The sequence below is a fragment of the Bos mutus genome, chromosome 8 (assembly GCF_027580195.1).
Source record: "Bos mutus isolate GX-2022 chromosome 8, NWIPB_WYAK_1.1, whole genome shotgun sequence".
NCBI lineage: Eukaryota > Metazoa > Chordata > Mammalia > Artiodactyla > Bovidae > Bos > Bos mutus.
In genome coordinates this window covers 108,806,737-108,822,633 of record NC_091624.1, presented here as the reverse complement: position 1 = coordinate 108,822,633, position 15,897 = coordinate 108,806,737, and the positions used below count along the sequence as shown (strand labels likewise).

At 39.8% G+C, this 15,897-nt stretch overlaps 1 non-coding gene across 1 annotated transcript; it reads right to left on the bottom strand.

The window, feature by feature from the left end:
- Positions 1-643: 643 nt before the first annotated feature.
- On the bottom strand, positions 644-768 carry LOC138989038 (small nucleolar RNA SNORA11). Its single transcript, XR_011465281.1, has one exon. It is a non-coding gene; the product is annotated as a small nucleolar RNA SNORA11 (small nucleolar RNA).
- Between the last annotated feature and the right edge of the window lie 15,129 nt (positions 769-15,897).

Below are 15,897 nucleotides of genomic sequence, written 5' to 3'. Positions count from 1 at the left end.
TTCTGTCATGTCCGACTCTGTGCGACCCCATAGACGGCAGCCCACCAAGCTCCGCTATCCCTGGGATTCTCCAGGCAAGAACAGTGGAGTGGGTTGCCATTTCCTTCTCCAATGCATGAAAGTGAAAAGTGAAAGTGAAGTCGCTCAGTCATGTCCGACTCTTGGCGACCCCATGGACTGCAGCCTACCAGGCTCCTTCGTCCATGGGATTTTCCAGGCAAGAGTACTGGAGTGGGGTGTCACTGCCTTCTCCGGCTGCAGCTTCTATAGATTTGGACAAAACTATAATGACGTATATCCCTCATTATAATGCTATTCAAAGTATTTTCACTGCTCATAGAAATAACTTCTGTACTTTCTGTATTCATCTCCCCACAAACTCCTGGCAATCACTGATCTTTTTATTGTCTCCATAGTTTTGCATCTTCCAGAATGCCATATAGTTGGAATCTATTTTTCTTTTTTGTTCTTTCTCCTTGAAAAGAGAGGTTCAAAGCCTTTCTAAGATCACTTATGGCCCACCCACACATGGATCAGACAGGCCCTAGGCGACAAAGACCCCAACCAAATACTGCAGCTTTTCTTCCAGTACCAAGCCCTGTCCCACTGTCCTGCCCAGCAGCCGCATGAAGGGGTGAGGGACACATGATGGATTTTTGTAGGAAGGCCACACCTTTTGTGCCCTTTGTTATGAAGAATACAGATTCCCACCCGGTGTGTTGTAAGCAGACAAGCCATTTCTTCAGGGCCTTGCTCTGAGCACACCCCATATAATATTAATGTAACATTAACTGAATGAAAATTCCATATACAGAACAATTAAAATTTGTGAAAGACAGTAACCAAAGGGGAAAAAACCTGAGGCAATCCATAATAAAATGTTAAAAATAATTATCTCTGATGGGGGTATCAAGGCTATAGATTATTTTTATGTTCTTTTAATTTTATGGATTTTCTAAAATTAGTAGGTACTTTTTATATGCAGACATACATTAAATGTGAATCTGTATAAGTACTGTGAAAAGTTTAAAAAATCAAGTAGCTCTAGAAGACATATAATTAAAAGCAGCATTTCTTTGCTCCACCTTTTTTGCTTTCCCAAGTCATCCACTTTCAAACCTTTTAACTGTTTCTTCTGTTATTTACCTCCATATACTAAATAACTATATTTAGTCTTTAAGGGATTATTTATTGAATTATTCATGTAGAAAAAAATTTGCTACCCCACACAAATATTTTTTTGTTCTCCCAACACATTTGCCTCTTATTTAGATTAAATAAGTCATTTATTTATTTTTTGTGAGTATTTTGTGTTTATCCAGAGTGGAGTTGTTGTATAGTGTCATATAGTATTTCATTTTCTTCCTTGTACAAGTTATTGTTTTCCTTGCAGGCCAATAGATGATCCCTTTTGTTGTTTTCTTAGGAGCCTATTCTGAAACTGTCAGAGGTGTAAAGACCTTCTTAATGTAATTGAATAAATCAAGTAAGGTCTGAGTTTAAGTTCCTTGGAAATAGAGCTGGTAAAGGGGTGTGGATGCATGGATTTTACTGAGTCAGCACACACAGGAGAGGAGTGGGGGAAGTACTGGTCTGGGACAGGAAGTAAGCAGGGCGTTTTCTCTCATGGGGGTTTTCCTTTTGTTTGCTTCTAAGGGCAGAGTTACCTCTGAGCACTGTGGGCAGCCTAGGTGGCTCACTGGGTAAAGAATCCACCTGCAATGCAGGAGACACAGAAGATGTGGGTTCAATCCCTGGGTCGGGAAGATCCCCTGGAAGAGGAAATGGCAACCCACTCCAGTATTCTTGCCTGAGAAATCCCATGGATAGAGCTGGACACAACTGAAGTGACTGAGCATGCACTGTGGGCAGTGGGATGGAGCTTCTAATCTCTAAGACCTGATGGCTCCCTCTTGGAGCAGGACAGAAGGAATGGATGGGAATCCTCGGCCTCCACCAGCTGGAGGATGGGAGCACTGGCCCAGTTAAGTGGGCTGGGGCAGGCCCAGAGCATCCAATGTAGAGAACCTCTCAGTGTCTCCCTCCGTCCCTCCCTTCCTTCCCGCCCCCCACCCCCACACCCGGCCCCATCCTTCTCTTCCTTCTCATTCCCTCCCTCCCTTCCCCTCCCCCTCCCCATCCTTCCCTCCATCTGCCTGTCTTGGGGCCCTTGTTCCTGGGTGCCCAGATGAAAGGATCTTCAGATTTTCTCTTGAAGCAGCCAGATTCTCTAGAGAGTAACCCCATTTCTTGCCTGAGGCATAGATTCCTTTTTCCCATATTCTTGGACCCTACAAAGGGGATGGTCTAATGAATGAACCATATTTTGTGGCACAGGAGCTCTCACCTGTTCATGTTTGTTTCACTCTTCTGCAACTGTGTGTGACTTAAGCCCAGTCCTCTGCCAGGTGGCAAGGGGGCTATAAAGGGATAGAAATTCTGGGATCAAATTTATTCTTAAGTAGACTTCCAACCAGCACTTCTGCTTTTAGTCCCTCCTCTGTATCTCTGCCTTGAAAGTAACTGTTTGCCCAACCTGAACCATTCCAGGTTCTGTGATAAAAAAGCTTTATCTTTCTCCCTCTTCCTCCGGATGGCTGTCTTAGCTTTTCCTTTCCCCACTGTGCTTAGTAAGCTGAAATGTGTCCTGCTTTCCAGCTGTAAACCTTCCCTTGACACCATACCTGCTGTCTTTAGGGTTCATTCGTGTTCTTCTTCATTACTCTCATTATAGTCAATTTTAGGGGACAAATTTACATTCAATCACCATGCTAAAATAAGACACTGTGATTTGTAAGAAAATGAACTCTTAATGTGCTTGGTTTTCCACCTATGTTGACAGAAATTGTAAAACCAATTAGTAGATATATTTTAACTGTATTATGAACCTCTGCAGATAATTAAACAAAGTGGAAACAAAATGCAGCAAAATGAAAATGGTAACATGCCTGTCTTTATTCATGTTTGTGGACTCTTCTTTGCTAGATACTTGAATTTGGGGAAATAGGAGGAAATAGCTATCACTGGCAGAAAAGGATTGCTTGAAAAACAAAAAGTGAAAGTGTTAGTCACTCAGTTGTGTCTGACTTTTGACCCCATGGACTGTAGCCTGCACGGCTCCTCTGTCCATGGGATTTTCCAGGCAAGAACACTGGAGTAGGTTGCCATTTCCTCCTCCAGGGGATACTCCTGACCCAGGGATTGAACCCGTGTCTCCGGCATTGCAGGCAGATTCTTTACCGTCTGAGCCACCAGGGGATGGTTTATATTTGTGTGTAAAAGGGACACTGTTCCTTTATGAAATCTGTCAACCTTGTGTCTCTGAAGTAGTGTTCTTTGTTTGGGTCCAGGGTGAGACTTTGGACTCTGAAAACTCTCAGTATGTAGGATTTTGTGACATGTAATATGTGGAGGGTGCACTGTTCCTGTCTCTAGTCCATGTATAAGTAAGTTTTCAGTCTTTTATTCCAAGAATAAAAATTTCTGGGCTGCACATTCACTTCTAAGATATGCCCATAATAAAAAGAAAGTTTTGCCTCTCTGGAGAATCACTCAGCCAAGGAAGTTCCATTTTTATGAGGAAGCAAATCCCTTGAGAGAAAGTTTGATGGGGTTAGAATCTAAAAACAAAATTCCTGCTAGAGTACTGATAAGGGCATAGCCCAATGGTCCTGTATTATTATAAATTGAATATATTCAACATATAAAAAAAATTGATACTGATAGAAACTAAATCTGCTGCTAATTTTATCAAGTAATAATTACAGTATTGATTTATAGAATACTTCACATTTCTCACAATATTATCTAAACAGTTGCTAACTTTATTTTTACTAGAATACTGTTGAATGTTAGCATGTGGCATTCTTCATATACAACAGATAAAGTAATTGTGGAGTGAACGGCCAAATGTACAGTATCTATCTGAGCAGCAGACCAGAGTGTAAAACTGACATCCATGAACTGAGCCCTGAATTCTCTTAGCTGCACAATGTGGGCTCTCTTTTAATATGCCCTGAACTCATAAATACCTTATGTGCTTTGTTCTACAATTGTCTTATGAGGTTTTTTTTGTTGTTGTTGTTGCTTTAAATGCTGCAAAAGTCCTTTCAAGCTGACAGAGAATCAACTCTGTGTCATTCATTAAATCTACACTTTCTTCTAGTTGGTAGTTGTTCGCACCTAAAGTCCTATTTACTATTTATATTTCCATAAAGTCTGAATTTTAGACTTCTTGGTGCCTTTTTTTTTTTTTTTTTTTTTTTTTGAGATATGTGTGTCTACCTCTGTGGCATTCATTCCTGGTTTTGTGCTCCTTCTCTTCTGTTATCGCCATCATCCTCCTCATTATTATCATTTTGCCCCTTAACACCTCCAAGGCTCTATAGACTGAAAGAATTTGGTATAAGCAGTTCCAAGGGAAGCAGAAAAACTCATGTTGACAAGTTTTGTGAGTTGGGGTAGTGGTGGGAGGGACCAGGTCAAACGAGACTTCTGACTGAGCACACGGGGCTCTCTTAGTCAAGGGAGTGTCTCCCTTAATCACAAGGCCCACAGGGATTCTTTTTTTTTTTTTTGGCTGCACAGCACTGCTTGTGGGATTTCAGTTCCTTTGAAAAGGGATCAAATCCATGTCTCCTGAAGTGGAAGCATGCTGTCTTAACCACTGGACCACCCTCCACAGTTGATCTTGTCATATTCAGACACACTTTGCAGTATATAGTCTCTGAGAGTTACAGAAAATCAGCAACATGGTTCTGACATTGCCATTGAATAAGCTGTGGGGCCACTTGGCTTGCAAATTCCAGAGATACATTTTCCAGTACCTGTAGCACCAAAATTACTCCATATATATTATATATTACCAAATAGGTCATGGTATAATCTCTAGCCACACAAAGAAGTCATTCCATTCTGAAATAATGTCCCCTGTGGTGCTGAAAAATAAACAGACTTTTAAGTGAAGGAGAGAATAAAATCATCTTCATATACAGTATTTTCAGTGTTGAGAACAATTGCAAAATGGCACTGAGAAATTAATGCTGCTGTCCACTGTGAATGATGGCATCCAGGGTGGAAGGGTTCCGCAACTTGATTCTTAGCTAGTCTGTCCTCATCTCACCTGACTCCTGACATGCAGTCATTCTCCAAAAGCCTTATGAAATGAAGGCAAAACTGGCAAGATTGTATCTGTCTGTTGGTCAGTGCCTTCCTTAGGATCAATGCAGAAAGCAAGTTGTTGACTGCCAAATTGTTCCAGGATATTGAGAAGTGAGTAAACTTACTAACAAGTGATGAGGATTTTCAAGGAGCTTCATAGTCATGTCATTTGGTTGGAAGACAATAAGGAAGGGAAAACAGTGTATATAGGTGAGGTGGGGCGGCTCTCGCATCTGACGTCTGATGCAGTTTGGGTCAGTTGACTCTTTGTTTTGATCTAGGTTGATAGAGTTGTCGTTTAGTCGCTGAGTCCTGTCTGACTCTTTGCCACCACATGGACTGTAACCTGCCAGGCTCTTCTGTCCATGGGATTTCCTGGGCAAGAATACTGGAGTGGGTTGCCATTGCCTTATCCAGGGGATGTTCATGACCTAAAGATTGAACACATGACTTCTGCATTGTCAGGTGAACTCTTTGCCACTGAGCCACCAGGGAAGCCCCAGGTTGACAGAGAGGGAATCATAAAACTAAATCATAAAAATAAAATAGAATATATTTCTATCATTTATATTATACTCAGTCTACGTCAGCCTTGAGGTTGATGTTTATTATGAGCCAAAACAAACTGTAAGGATTAAAATAATTATATATTCTATTTATTTATTTTTAAATATTTATTTTATATTGGTGTATAGTGGCTCAGATGGTAAAGTGTCTGTCTGCAATGCAGGAGACCCGGGTTCAATCCCTGGGTTGGGAAGATCCCCTGGAGAAGGAAAATGGCAGCCCACTCCAGTATTCTTGCCTGGAAAATCCCATGTACCGCAGAGCCTGGTAGGTTACAGTCCATGGGGTCGCAAAGAGTTGGACATGACTGAGAGACTTCACTTTCACTTTCTATAGTTTATTTACAATTTTAGCTTTGGGTATACAACACAGTAAATCAGTTATACATATACATATATCTATCCTTTTTCAAATTCTTATCCCATTTAGGTTATTACAGAATATTGAGTAGAATTCCCTGTGTTATACAGTAGATTCTAATTGGTTATTTATTTTAAATATAGCAGTGTATGTGTGCATCAGTTTCAGACTCCCAATTTATCCCTTCCCCCATATTTTCCCTTTGGTAAACAGACCTAGAAATTATGTCTTTTTAAAATCTCAGGATATTTTCCATGTTCTAAGGCAATGGCACCCCACTCCAGTACTCTTGCCTGGAAATCCCATGGACGGAGGAGCCTGGTAGGCTGCAGTCCATGGAGTCGCTAAGAGTCGGACATGACTGAGCGACTTCAGTCTCACTTTCCACTTTCATGCATTGGAGAAGGAAATGACAACCCACTCCAGTGTTCTTGCCTGGAAAATCCCAGGGACGGGGGAGCCTGTTGGGCTGCTGTCTACAGGGTCGCACAGAGTCAGACACGACTGAAGCGACTTAGCAGCAGTAGAAGCAGCAGCAAGTAAAGTAGATGCTTACTAAATACTTGTGTTTTTTTAAGAATTAAAATTTTATTATTTCCTTGAGGGAATAAACACTTTAATAAGATACTTTTGAATGGAAAAGTATATGTTCATGTTAATTTTGTTTTATTGTTTATATGGGTTTACATTGAATATTTAAAATTAGCCTTGCACTAATTGTGGATATTGCCCCATCATTTTATATTGCTTTAAGAGTTAGTCATTCATGATATAAGAAGCATTTACCCCTTCTGTTTCTTAGTTTCCTCAGGTGTAAAATGAGAATATTTGAGGACATGGTAGCTAAGACATTTTCTAGACTGTTTTCCATTCTATGTTCATTGAGTTCATGCTAGTCCTAATGCATATGTAATTTCTTCATTTCATAAATATTCTCCTCTTTCAGAGTGGAATGGCTTTCTATTTATACATTCCTTGTCCCTGTACATTAGATATTTATAAGCTTGAAGCCTCTGTGATGTGCACGTGTTTTTAAGGCAATTATTTTGTTCTCAGATACACTAATACCACAGTGGCTTCTTCTCTACTTAGCACACGGGTCCCTCACAATTAGGGTGAAGTGAATTTCTCCACCTGTCAGTGGCTTATTTAGGTCTCAGGATAGATGTTCCATTTTTACAATTTGCTTATCTCCCCCATTTCACTTGTACAATTCACACCCTTAGTGCAAGGACTCAGATGCTACTCTGCATTTTCTGTTGATGTTTATGCTGGTTCGGCCCATTATGCCTGATGGACTTCTAAGAGCACTCACTTAACTCCTGCAGAATTGCTTGTGTCTGTTTCTTGAAATGTGAAAACCTGTTTACGCAAGGGATGTGATCCTTTTCTTCATGTTTTTGCTGTTCTCCTCCCAATGCACAAAGTAATTTGTCTTTGCCACAGTAATTCTGTTTCTCATTTTTTATCATCGCCTAAATTCTCAAAAAAGAGATCTTGATGGAACTGAGAAGCAGTGGTTTGTGTTGTTTGTTCCTTGACATTCTCTCCTTCTCATGCCTTGTTTAGCACAGACCCTTGTTAGAATGAATTTGTGTGTGAGTTTTCTCTGTGAACATTGTTTAATCAAGACAGATATCTATTCTCTGAGAGCACACGAAATACAATAGGATTGTTTTAATGCTGGAGCTGGAAAAGTGGGCAGTAATTGTACATTAACCAGCTGATAACAGATTTAACTTTATTTAATGAACTTAAAGAAGTACTAATTGAAGGATGGCCTTTTTTTAAAGTCATTTTTTAAGATTGAAGTATATAGTTAATTTACAATGTTGTGTTCCCTTTAAGTGTACAGCAAAGTGATTCAGTTTATATATATATATATATATATATATACATATCCAGTTTACATATATATTCAGTTTATAGATATATATAAAAATATGTTCTTTTTAAGATTCTTTTCCCTTATAGGTTATTGCAAGATATTGAATATAGTTCTTTGTGCTATATATATCTGCTTTATGCATAGTAGTACGTATAAAACTACATACTATGTATGTTAATCCCAAACTCCTAAGTTAACGATGGCCTTTTTGATTTGTGTAGTTTGTGGTATAATGCCTAGAAATAACAGAAGAGAGAATGGAAACAATTTTAAAAAAAGCTGACGAAGTTAGTACAAATTTGTTGTGGGTCTTTGATTCCTTTTTCTGGACCGTGTTCTCCTGTTCTGTGTGAAATGCATCAGCTCAGTCAACTCAGTGAAATAGCAGGTCATATTCTTAGCCCATTTTGTATTGTGTTCCCTCTTATAGTTCTTATAGTGTTCTTATAGGATGTTCTTATAGTTCTTATAGGATGTTCTTATAGTTCTAATAATTGTATTTTCTGAATCATGGATAATTTGATAACAAGGGACAAAAACTAACTCATTATCTAGAAAAACATCATGGAACCAGAGAAAAATCTCATGTAAATTAACCACAAAAGTTAGGCAGACTTCAAGAGGACTGCAGCATCACTGGGTTTCAGTTCTGTCTTTCAAGGATTTCTTGTTTTGCTTCTTCATCTCTTTCACCTCTGTCCCCCTCTGTGGTCTGAGTTTTGCCGGCAGTTTGTCACTAGTCTATCAGGTTTGCTCCACTGTGCAGTGTTGTTCTCAGAGCAAGGCCAGAGAACCCTTCCCAGGGTCTTCTCCAGTTTAATCCCCTTTAGGCTAGGTTTTGAGAACCAGAGGTTCTCTAATTCTCTGATCTCCTAGCCTCAAGCATCCTACCAGGGCCTATGAAATCCTCTTCCTCCTCAGGCACACTCATCTGCGCGCCGTCCATGCAGCAGGCATGTACACCTTTGGGCCGTGGCATTGGCTTCGGACAGAGCTCTGCAAGGAGTAGATGGACCTTGGATGTGTGGGGTCCTGGTGTTATGGACGAAGCTCAGTGTGGAAAGAGAAGGGAGGTAGGCCACAATCCAGAGCCACTGGCTAGTTCTCCCTGTGCTTATACATCCTTGCTGAAAATGTTGAGGATTCTGAGAATTCTGAATGTAATTCTGTCATCGTAATGATGTGTTTGTCAACATAGGAGGCTAGCGCATATTCTTCTCAACAATGTGTTAGTGTAAGTGTTGCTGCTGCTACTGCTGCTAAGTCACTTCAGTCGTATCCGACTCTGTGCAACCCCATACACGGCAGCCCACCAGGCTCCCCCGTCCCTGGGATTCTCCAGGCAAGAATACTGGAGTGGGTTGCCATTTCCTTCTCCAATGCATGAAAGAGAAAAGTGAAAGTGAAGACGCTCAGTCGTGCCCAACTCTTAGTGACCCCATGGACTGCAGCCTACCAGGCTCCTCCATCCATGGGATTTTCCAGGCAAGAGTACTGGAGTGGGTGCCATTGCCTTCTCCAGTGTAAGTGTTAGTTGTGTCCAATTCTTTGCAACCTCCCAGACTGTAGCTCACCAGGCTCCTCTGTCCATGGGATTCTCCAGGCAAGAATACTGGAGTGGATTGCAATTCCCTTCTCCAGAGGATCTTTCCAACTCAGGGATCAAACCTGGGTCTCCTGCATTGCAGGCAAATTCTTTACTATTTGAGCTGCAAGGAAGTTCCAACAATGTGTTAGCTTAATTGTATTACATTTAAGTAGTTAGATCTGTGATGTATGGAATTCCATTTGCACTTTTAGCTTGGATCCCACAAATAGCGAGGTGGCAACATATCCATATGAATATCTATAAAACATTCCCCAATAACTCACTTGATCTTTCTGTCACATTTCAAATTCTCTTGGGATAGAAATAAATTTTGCTAACTTGAGTGATGCATTTATGCTTGAAGGTTTCACAGGTATGTCCACCTCAAGTTGTTTAAGTTAAATATATTACCTTTCACTCCTAATAGGGTCTATTCTTACACGACGTCCCTACTGAGAGCACTCTGAACCAGACACTTTGGTAGTCGAGGAACAAGACAATGAGCAGAACTGTAGCTGGCCCTTGTTTGGATGCAGTGGAAGAGATAGGGTCCATGTTTAGATGGGGAAGCCCCATCAACTACTTTGTCACCAATTCCCAGTACTTCAGTTTATTCATTATTTAGCATCTTTACCTTACCCATAGCCCATCAGGTATCAAGCCTGGTTTGTTGCAGCCTGGTGGAGCAGAGATCAGAACCTTCCCCATGACTTTAGGGTGCAGCAAACCCCGCCTTCCTGATTGTCCTAGTGAGCATGCTGAACGCACATTCTTGGGGCTGGACATGCTCTCTGCTCCGCTTCACTGCCTGCCCCTGTGTCTGTCTCCATGGAAACAAAACAAGATGTTTCTGATCAACAGCAGAGCCCTAACTTTACTCCCTCTTTATGATGCACTGATCAAACTCCCCAGGATAGCTATTTCTTAATGACCTCACGTGACTTCTGCCAGTAAAAGTGCCAGCTTAAAGGAGCCATTTTGGCTTCCTGCCATGGATAGCAGGAGGGTCCCCTGACTCCCCGCTTGCCAAATTATAAGTTCTGTCTTTTAATTATGCTCTTGCCCCAGATTCAGGTCTTTCTCACCCACTGAGCTGGATGCAGCAGCACTGGTTCATCTTTACTTCTTAATTATTTTTCTATTGGTCAACTTTACATATCCATTCTGTCATTGACTTAATTCCATCTTAGTTACCTTCTCTCACCTGGAAAGCTTGAGCTTTTGTCTGGTATTCTTGTCTTGTCTTATTTTTCTCTATTATATTAAAAAAAATTTGTTACATTTTTTACTTGATTTTTAATTCATCAATCCTTGCATGCTGGCTCCTGTTTCCTCACTGCCCTCACTCATCCAGGCCCTTTCAAGACAAATACTAACTTCTTATGAAATAGTCTAATTTTCCATGGGACAGAAGGCCTTCTGTGAAGAGTTTTGAATTTACCTTCTTCCTGTCTTGTTCTCCTCTTCTTATTCTTATTCAATTAGAATAAGAAGTGTCAACCTCCCTCTTCCTTCTTTTCCTTTGCTCCAGATATTTTCTCTGTCTATCACACCCTTTCTCAAGAAAATTAAAATTCTTCTAATCTCACCCATCCCTTACCCCAACCATACACAGAGTATGGTTGGGTGCTTTTGTTACAAACACTCATATATGTGGCTATCGGAGCATCTACCTAAAGTAGTAACTAGCGCCCTCCCTCTCTCTCCGTCCCCCACCTCTCTCTCTCTCCCTTCCTCCTGAAGGTAATCATTCCACCAGATTTTAACTACTCAAGGGAAGCAGTATTTTAGTCATAAAATATGACATAAAATTTTAGTCATCAATAAATATGTTAACTAAACCCAAAAAGGTTGACTTGTGGTTTCTCTGGTTTAACCTATCAAAGCTCTCTCTCTTCTTTTTAAAGATTGATCTTTTTGTTCTTGTTCATCTTGTAGCCCCTGTTGTGCATTTTTCTAGAGGAAACACTTATGTCTCTAAGACAAATCCTAAAATAGTGTTGCTTTGAATTCAAGCCAAATAAAAAAGGCCAAATTTTTCACCTGGTTCCTTGCACTTACACTGATGGAACTGTAGCTATTCATCCTTGACATACAGTCATATAAAAACTCTTCATTGGCAAATGTTTTTTAACAGCAAATGGGGATTTTTATTTTAAGTATTGAAAGATGACCTATAATCTAAGTTTATACCATCACAAGAATAAAGGAATGGCCTGGTGAAATGATCTGTAGGTATGTAGAAGATTACTAAGTGGAATTCCAAATACCTTGACTCCCATGGCGTATACCTTATGAAACAAAAGGAAGCCAGATACACTGGGAAGGATACAGAAGTGATATTGGTATATCTAAGATCTGAAAGTTCACTGTGTCTTGTATTACTTATACAAATTAAGTAAATAGCAACACAGTTTATCCATTCAACTTGGCCATTCCAATACAGTGGATAGATCACAAATCTTTTTTTTTTTTTAATACAAATTTTTTACTTTAATTGGAGGCTAATTACTTTATGATATTGTATTGGTTTTGCCATACATCAACATGAGTCTGCCATGGGGGATGAATGGATAAGAAAGCTATGGTACATATACACAAATCTTTCAATACAGACTTTGCAATTCTCCTTTGATGATCGGTGGGATATCTTCAAAATGTGCTATTTAGTTTTGAAATGCTTTGATATTTTTTAACTATGTTTCTATTATTTCTAATTTATTTCTGTTGTGTTAAGATAATGCATATTGTATAATTATAATTTTATTGAGATGTATGTTCTTATCCCAGAATATGTTCTTCTAGTATAGAATGTGTTAGATACTAGGAATACAAAAATGAAATAGAAATCATTAAGTAATTCACATTCTTTTTTGCCTAATAGGCATGTTTATAAATTATAATACAATGTCAAAAATGTAAAAAGATATATATGAAAGATCCTATGGAAGACTACTGCAGTTTAGCCAAGCAAGAGGTTATGGTTTAGAGAGAATAATCATTCTGTTGGCAGAAAAACAAAGAACAGGACCTGGCAAGATGCATTACATTTATTGTAACCTTGGGAGTTATTGTTTCTCTCTTATAAAGATTGAGGAATGAGTGGAGTCAGGTTATAGGCCCAGGGGATAATTTTAAGAGATTGACAATTAAATAGTATCATTAAATCTGGGCCAATAGAATAAAAAAAAAATACATCTTCATTGGCTTCTCCAGCAATCTGAAGACTAAAATTCATGTAGATGACAATTTTAATTAAACTTCATTGTAGTCTATCATTAGACCAAATCTCCTTGGGCCCAGAACTCCCTTGTTAAATGCTGATACACAGGATCTTAATGAGAGGGAAGTTGTCAATCTGGAAGGGCTGCATTTGTGAATGTCTGTGTCTGACTCTTGGAGTGTGCACCAATCCATAGCAGCTGATGCCTGTGTGAAACTGATATCTCCTAACCAGGAGCGTGCAGACAGAAAAATCATGGGCTCCAGAGAATAATAATATCATTTTGTCTTTATTGAACACTTGTCTCTGAGGAACTAAAGTGATTTACAAGAATTATCTCATTGGTTCATATAATACTCTTTTGAATCAAGTAGATATTGTCTTTGTTTTTGAATAGAATTCTCCAGGTACAACCTGGAAAATTTGATTAGATAGGCGAGCTGGATTTATAACATCCCAATCTAAGAAAAACTATCTTTCAAATGTTGAAAGTATTATTAACATTCAAAAAGCATGTTTATAAATTATCAAGTTTTTAGAGCCCAAGGAGCCAGCTATATCTAGAGGTGATTCTGACAAGGTACATTTTTAAATACTCAAGTTATGTAGATTCTCTGTTAAACTCAACAAATATATTTGGAAAATCTGCTATATGAGAGAAAGATCAAAGCATGATGTCATTTGCAGAGAGATTTTGATTGTATTGATGTGATAAATTTTAAAAAAGAGAAAAACTTATTAAGGATATCTTAAAAATATAAGTATATATTCAAATACTTAAGTATAGAATATATGTAAGTATGCATCTATTACATATATATATATATATGCTATATACATACATCTCTATACCTCTGTCTGTTTCCCTATTCACCTGTCTCCCTACCTACCTAAGTATCCCCAAACTGAATATGGCACAGATAAAGTTTTTATCTCTCAGGGATGAATAGGATACTCTAAGCAGATAATTTTAGGGGAAGGTTGACTATAAACGTAGTTTCCTATTATATGCTAAATGAAATGCAAGTCCTGGCTGTGACCGTCAAAGCTCTGCATGGTTGCTTTGGTTACCGAGACAGTCATCAGTTGGAGAACTCTCATTTTCATCTCATGATCAAACTTTTGATTCCTTTCCCACATCCCCGGTTTCAGCTGATGAGCTTGCTCCTTTTTTCAGTAACAAGCTGAAGGTAGTAGAGCATTGCTGTCAGCTGTGGCTCTCCTGTGTGCAGACATCTCCTCGCCTGCTCTCACACTTGCTGGCTCCTCTGGATGCAGATGAATCAACTGGACGTCAGCCCCTCCCCGCCCCCATCAGCTGTTTTTGGGATCCTGTCCCCCATCACCTACTCATGGTTGTGCCTCAGGAGCCCTTCTCTGAGGGTGCATTTAGGCTTCCTTCTCCACTGAATCAGAAATCAAATGTACTCTTCAGTTCAGTTCAGTTCAGTTGCTTAGTCGTGTCCGACTCTTTGCGACCCCATGAATCACAGCACGCCAGGCCTCCCTGTACATCACCAACTCCTGGAGTTCACCCAGACTCACGTCCATTGAGTCAGTGATGCCATCCAGCCATCTCATCCTCTGTCATCCCCTTCTCCTCCTGCCCCCAATCCCTCCCAGCATCAGAGTCTTTTCCAATGAGTCAATTCTTCGCATGAGGTGGCCAAAGTACTAGAGTTTCAGCTTTAGCATCAGTCCTTGCATAGAAATCCCAGGGCTGATCTCCTTCAGAATGGACTGGTTGGATCTCCTTGCAGTCCAAGGAAATCTCAAGAGTCTTCTCCAACACCACAGTTCAAAAGCATCAATTCTTCGGCGCTCAGCTTTCTTCACAGTCCAACTCTCACATCCATACATGAACACAGGAAAAACCATAGCCTTGACTAGCTGGACCTTTGTTGGCAAAGTAATGTCTCTGCTTTTGAATATGTTATCTAGGTTGATCACAACTTTCCTTCCAAGGAGTAAGCATCTTTTAATTTCATGGCTGCAGTCACCATCTGCAGTGATTTTGGAGCTCCAAAAAATAAAGTCTGACACTGTTTCCACTGTTTACCCATTTATTTCCCATGAAGTGATGGGACCAGATGCCATGATCTTTGTTTTCTGAATGTTGAGCTTTAAGCCAACTTTTTCACTCTCCACTTTCACTTTCATCAAGAGGCTTTTTAGTTCCTCTTCACTTTCTGCCATAAGGGTGGTGTCATCTGCATATCTGAGGTTATTGATATTTCTCCTGGCAATCTTGATTCCAGCTTATGCTTCTTCCAGCCCAGTGTTTCTCATGATGTACTCTGCATAAATAAGCAGGATGACTTCTCCCATTTTAAAAAATATTCTGGATACTACTGATTTATTCTCTTGCGTTTATAACAAAAGTCTTCTGAGGAGTGGACTGTGCTAGCTGTCAATGATTATTTCCTATCCTTCAATTCTCCCTTCAGACTGCTCCATGCTAGTTGATGTTGTGAAGGTAAGCAGCGATTTACAGACTGTTCTGTCCAGGGGCCTCTCCTCAGTCCTCGACTCTTGATTATCAATAGCATTAGACCCAGTGAACAACTCACTCTTTTTAAAAAACAGATCAAAACATACTCATTTTTTTTTCCCCCCTCTGGTTTTCCTCCTCCTTCACTAGCTGGCATCTTTCTTCTCTGCATTATCATCTGGACATTTTAAATTACTTAGCATGGTGGTAGGGGTTGGCATTTCATTTTTAAATTACCTATTGCATAAAGTCCAATGCTGTAAAGAACAATACTGCATAAGAACCTGGAATGTTAGGTCCCTGAATCAAGGCAAATTGGAAGTGGTCAAACAGTAGATGGCAACAGTGAACATCGACATTTTAGGAATCAGTGAACCAAAATGGACTGGAATGGGTGAATTTAACTCAGATGACCATTATATCTACTACTGTGGGCAAGAATCCCTTAGAAGAAATGAAGTAGCCCTCATAGTCAACAAGAGTCTGAAATGCAGTACTTGGATGCAATCTCAAAAATGACAGAATGATCTCTCTTCTTTTCCAAGGCAAACCATTCAATATCACAATAATCTAAGTCTATGCCCCAACCAGTCATGCTGAAGAAGTTGAAGTTGAATGGT